The sequence below is a fragment of the Cicer arietinum genome, chromosome 5, assembly GCF_000331145.2.
Source record: "Cicer arietinum cultivar CDC Frontier isolate Library 1 chromosome 5, Cicar.CDCFrontier_v2.0, whole genome shotgun sequence".
NCBI lineage: Eukaryota > Viridiplantae > Streptophyta > Magnoliopsida > Fabales > Fabaceae > Cicer > Cicer arietinum.
The window spans coordinates 21,272,156-21,278,383 of record NC_021164.2 but is presented as its reverse complement, the minus strand read 5'-3'; the positions used below and the strand labels follow the sequence as shown (position 1 = coordinate 21,278,383).

The 6,228-nt window shown below is 30.0% G+C and overlaps 1 long non-coding RNA gene across 2 annotated transcripts; it reads right to left on the bottom strand.

The window, feature by feature from the left end:
- Positions 1 to 1,986: 1,986 nt before the first annotated feature.
- On the bottom strand, positions 1,987 to 4,595 carry LOC101514918 (uncharacterized). 2 transcript variants are annotated; one of them, XR_189794.4, is made up of 3 exons: positions 4,366 to 4,588; positions 3,885 to 3,922; positions 1,987 to 2,336 (listed from the first exon to the last, which is right to left on the bottom strand). It is a non-coding gene; the product is annotated as an uncharacterized lncRNA (long non-coding RNA). The 2 variants fall into 2 exon arrangements; XR_003472877.2 differs by lacking the exon at positions 3,885 to 3,922 and having other exon boundaries at positions 4,366 to 4,595.
- Positions 4,596 to 6,228: the final 1,633 nt, after the last annotated feature.

The following is a 6,228-nucleotide window of genomic DNA, read 5'->3' as shown; positions in this document are numbered from 1 at the left end:
TCAATCATTTTGGTCATCAAATATGTCATGTAGAACAAAGAACATACAAAATGGAGGTTTGAATTGCGTTTTATTTTAAAAACGTTTGAACATTATTAAAACAAGATGATGAAAATAAAGAAAATTGAACATAAACACAAAACAACACAGCCAAATTATCCCGGTTCACCACAAAGACTGTAGCTACGTTCATTCCCTATAAACTAAAGGATTGAATCCTCTAATTCATCAACATAATCACACTTCCATTGAACATCAACTAGTCAAACTAACTGTGTTCAAGTCTTTGTAACCTCCAAGCTTATTAAAATCAAATTGTTGAAGAATGAAACCACTATTGGGCTAGGTTACAAAAATGAAATGTTTAAGAGTTTCTGAATGACTCTTACAAGAAGGTGTTTACAAAGTTGTATTCTCATAAAATTGTTTCTCAACACTTATACAAAAATAAAAGATAGAGAGAAAGAGTGCAGAGACGATTGTATTGTGTTTATTGTAGTGCATTTTTGTTGTTGTATTCTTCAATGAGGGTTGCACGCCCTTTTATAGTGAACTTTATGGTTTTTTGGTTGTTGTTCTAATTGCAAGAAATCATCATGTATCATGAAGTTTCTTATCAAATCTTCAGAGATTGATTCGCCATTAAACCTTGTCTAGAAATAATCTTATATTTTGTATCTTGATATGGAGACAAATAGAGCAGATGATATCTTGATCAGAGTATGTCACATAAACCTTCAAATAAATAATGGATTCAGAATGTTGAGCAGATGGTGCACAAAATTTGTCTTCTTTCGAGCATTGACTTTACATTGAAACATTGACTTTTCATTAGAACATTGGCTTTTAAACAGAATCAAACGATCAAATGCTTGCATGATTATCAAAGACAAACAAACACTTGTTTTTGTCGCTCTTATCAGATGCAGACGATCAAATGTTTGTTGTAGTCATCAAAGCCAAACTAATTAGAGCATTGCTTGCATTATTAGAACACTAGAGGCCTCTTTGAAATTGTGTTCACCAAATTAGAATACATAAATCAAAGGAAATTCTTGGTATTCCTTTAACTTAGTCCAATCACAAAAGGGTGCAACATAAAGTCATTTGAAAATAAACCTGATCTAGTAACTGGACATTTAAATAGAACATTGGTGCTTTAAATTGTTCCCACAAAATAATTTTGTTATCATCAATTCAAGTAAAGGCTATAGTTCTTCAAACCTACTTGGTTCTAACATGTGAAATTTTGTAGAATAATCTTTGATTGTAGAGGTGTCAAATTTCAAAGCATCGTATATATTGGCCCCAATCCACATATTGGAGGGGTCCAAAAAACCTTTTGGCTAAAATGACCCACTTAATGAAGCTTACAAGATCAAAAAGCCCACAAAACCATGTAGGCATAGTGGGTCCCTTGGCCCATTTTTTTCAATTTTGTTTTTCAACATGATTTAAAAAAAATATTTGTGTAGTATCTTCATCAAAAGTTTAATAAAACGTATTATATGATACATATTTATGAGTTTTCACTTGACAAAATAGTAGATTTTGATGTTTTTGACGGAAATGATACAAAAACAATCTAAATAACTACACAAAAATCATTTAATCGTATACCAATTGACAACAAACAATTTCAAATATAAACACCAATAAATGAAGTTCATCAAAATTTGATACTTAAATTATCAATATAAGAAGATCCTCATATTAATTAAGTATTATCATAAGTAATCATGAAAAACTCTATTCCAAAGAGAAAGAACCAATATTCTATCTAAACATAGCTAACACGAAGTAACAAGTAAAACCAATTGAAACAAAACACTATCTTGTCATCCAAAAGTCTCATGAGGGATAGATAGTAGTACTAGATTCATCCTTACAAATAGGAGTATTGTATCCATCATCATCATCATCTTAAAAACACATACAATTGAAACAATTAGATAATCAATGTTGAGATAATTATGCAAGATAAAATAAATTATAATAATAAATATTACGATTTAGATTTTCATTAAATCCATATATTCAGTTTTGAGTACAAATCAATATTTGGACGTGTTCAAGAAGAATGGAACTTGTGTATTTGGTGAGAACACATCCACCAATATTGAAAGAACATTCTCATGCCACTGTGGTAATAGAAATATTAAGCACATCTCATGTCATTAAGGAGAGTACATGATACTTTTTCCCATAAACCTCCCAATAAAGGAACCTCAAAAGCTTCGTAGTGTTCTTTATCAAGTTCAATGGACTTTTCTTCAAGATATACAATCACTCTTCTCGGTGATAGATGTAGACTGATTTTGAAAAGCTTTAAAATCCTATAATGTATAATAAATCAATATCAATGTTAGTAATCTAAAAGTTAGAAGGGTTGAAATGAAATAAAGTTAATGACTATTTTAGCATAAAAAGCTTACACTTATGATATTACATATCTTAGCCTTATTTCCTTCTCTAGATGGCTTAAACAATCAGATGGTATATTGGGATGAGTGAGAGGGGGGAAAGTGAAAAAGTTTACACTTATGATTTTACATTTCTTAGCCTTATTTGGATGGCATAAACAATCATATGGTATCTGGTTTATAACTCCAATATGCCACTTGTAAAAAGTTAAAAACTTTTCTATATTTTAAGGCACTTTCAAGCATTAAATATGTCATATATCACCTTGTACACACACCTTATCTTAAACCACCACTAATGCTTATTTTCGCATCAATGACACAATCTTTAAGTTTGACCATTCTTTCACCAAATCCTTTAATATACTTGACACTATATCTATTTTCTATAGTGCTTCATTGGCCACTTTTTAACCTTTCTGAACAATTAAGTTAAGTATGTGGGTTTAGTTCGAACATGAAAATACTCACCATCACATAGAAAATTGCTTTATACAAAAAGATGTAGTTTCAAAAAGATGTTGTTCTCATTGGAAGAGGCATTATCCAAGGTAATAGAAAACATTTTATTATCTATTCCCCATTTCTTTAAGCAATGAGAAAAGTGACTTTCAATACAATACCATTGTGTGGGGGTTTCACTCGACAAAAGTTAATAACATGACTGATTAACTTTCATTGTTCATAAAAAAAAGAGTGGTTAAACAAATATAACCCTCACTAGTAGATGTTGTCCAAACATATGATTTTAGACAAATTTGATTTGGAATTCTACCCATGAATTCCTTAAGCTTAGTCTTCTCTGTGTTAAATCTTTTTCAATATTCGAAACAATGGTACTCCTATAGACCGTTTGAACATAAAGATTCAAATAATGCACCCATACTCGAATTTTATCGTACTTAACAAAGATAAAAGGAAGATCATGTGCAATACTAGCTTCTGTAAACAAATCACGATGGTGTTTTTTTTGTTTTTTGTTGATTCTAATCATGTTAGACAACTCATCTTGATAAAAAAAAGATTTAATAAGATACTTTTACAAAGAAAACACATAACAAAATATATGTGAAGTCCCATAATTTTGGCAAAACTTAGGGTTTTTCCAATATTTAATTCATTACTACTAAGATTCCATGCAACCTTTCCACCCCATCTTCATCTTTATCGATTTTTGGAAAAAAACTTCTAAATTGTGGACATTGGTTTCTTATGTGAATTGATATTTCCAAATACTTCAAAAGGAACTTAATCAACCGTTTCATCTTCTATATTCATGTTCATATTCATAGATTCCATACTATAACATAAAAAAGAAGTTACTATGCATGTAAAAAAAATAGCATACAATTAATCATAGGATAACTTGAGATTGTTAAAATAAAATTGTATATAGTCAAAGAACTTAAGCATGTAGCTAGCCAAGTAAATAACTAATAAAGGACATTATAAATGATGCACCTGGAAGGTCACCGGTTCAGAGAATCCAACTTCACTTTCTTCCAATATGAAAATAGGTGAATGATTAAGCATGATGGGAAAGTTTTGATATAACCACATAAAAAGCTTCAAAATAAGCATAAAAAAGTGCATAAAACCACAATTCATCTATTAGGAAAACCATTTTTGCATATAGTAGTCTCAAATTCACAATCACAAGAACAATTCAAATTCAATCTCAAAAACCTCTATTTCTATTAAAATGAAGTAATGGGTATGTGAAAAAAATTCAAAAATTATTTGGAATCTTAGTCCTATCAAAGATTCAAGAACAACAACGCATAATGAAAGTTACTAAGCCTTTATAGCAGATTCATAATCGAAGATAGAAAAACTATAAAGATTTTTTCATAATCGTAGGACTTTTATCTGAAAGTACATGAAAGTTCGAAAACGACCGTAACAATAATAGAGGCCTGAAGATCGAGACAATGAAGCTTACCATGGAAGAAGGTAACATTAGCAGAGGACGAAAAATGACTGTAATAGTGCATGGAATGAGAATCAACGGTGAAGGAAGAGAAAATGGATCTTGAGAAGTTATTGCACATTGCTAGTGTTCCAAATTGTGTGTTATGTGTTCCCAAATTGTGAGTAGGAAATGAAATGGGGCCCAGAGCCCCTTGACTTGGGTCCAAAAAAAATAATAAAATAGTTGGTTAGAGCCCAAAAAAACTCCTTAACAAGGGGTCTCTATTATACCTCTTCATGTGGGGACTCGCCCCCAACCAATTTACAAAATAACTTTGTATGTATTTATTCAAGTATTTTATATATTATATTTATTTGTATATTCACTTAATATGTGTATAAATTTATTTTATATCTGATTTTTATTGTTGTTACATGCCTCACAACAATGTCATAATTTTTCATTTGTTTCATGGTTAAATTTTAAATTTTATAATTACTAATTTTATTAAAAATAAGAGAAATAAAATTATCTTCTTACGTTGATGGGTCTTGGTGGAGACTGTGAGGATCCATGAGGATGGAGATGAGGAGAAAAAAATCTTTAAAGCAAGGAATAGGAATGATGAACATTTTGAGTAGTAGGGACGGGGCAGGAGAATACTGTCTTCTCTCACCTCGTTAATATTTCTACTTGAATTTATCAAAATCGTAAAAAATATTTAAATGTGTCTTTTATTGCTCATTTTAATCATGAATGTTTTTTTTTGTTAGATAATTTAATCTTTAAATGTACCTTTTATTAGTCAATTTAATTTATAAATTTTGACAAAAAAACATACTTAAAATGAATAGAGACTTAACGTGCATATTTTCTTAAAATGAAATTTGTATCAATATATACTAAAATATTGTGCATATCAGTGCTGAAGGTAAAAATATTGATGAGTATAGTTGCATTGAAATTTAATCATCGTTCAAAATCTAATTAGTAATTCTCATCTCTTATGGATTGTTAATGCATACTAGTTCTTTTGCATTTAAAAATTAATTAGCCAAACACTACGCGAAAAACTGCATTTTACAGCGATTTTTTCAATCCATTTACAACGCTTTTTCAAAAAAAAAAAAAGCGATGTGGAATCGAGCGCTGTAAATGATACAACAGCGCTTTTAAAAAAGCGCTATAAAACATGTAAATATAATGCGCGCTTGTTATGCACATTTTACAGCGCTTTTGCAACAAAGCGCTGTAACATGCACCCCATAATAAGAAATTATGGTTCTGCATTTTACAGCACTTTTTAACAAAAGCGCTGTAAAATGCACACCCATTATATGAAATCGATTATGAAATCGATGCATATAAGTCTTAACATAATTCACTGAAATATAGTTTGTTTAAAGAATCGATTGACAAATCGATTGGCTTATGTAGTTTCAAGATTCAAGAAAAACAAGACTCGCGATAATCGATTGGCAAATCGATTTGACCTGTTTTATAACTTTAATGAATCGATTGGCAAATCGATTTATTAGTTGTTTTTCAGAAACTATATAAACTGTTTTTCAATCATTCTCTCATTAACAATGAGAAACACTCAAAAACTCTCATTAACACAATACAACACCTTGTTAACATTCTGATATTGCTTTTTCAAATCAAAGCCAAAAAGATTATCCATAATCATTGAGAGAGCTGAAAAAGATATTCTTGAGAGAAAAGACAATGTTCTCATAATCCATCATTGATTAACAATGAGAAACACTCAAAAACTCTCATTAACACAATACAACACCTTGTTAACATTCTGATATTGCTTTTTCAAATCAAAGCCAAAAAGATTATCCATAATCATTGAGAGAGCTGAAAAAGATATTCTTGAGAGAAAAG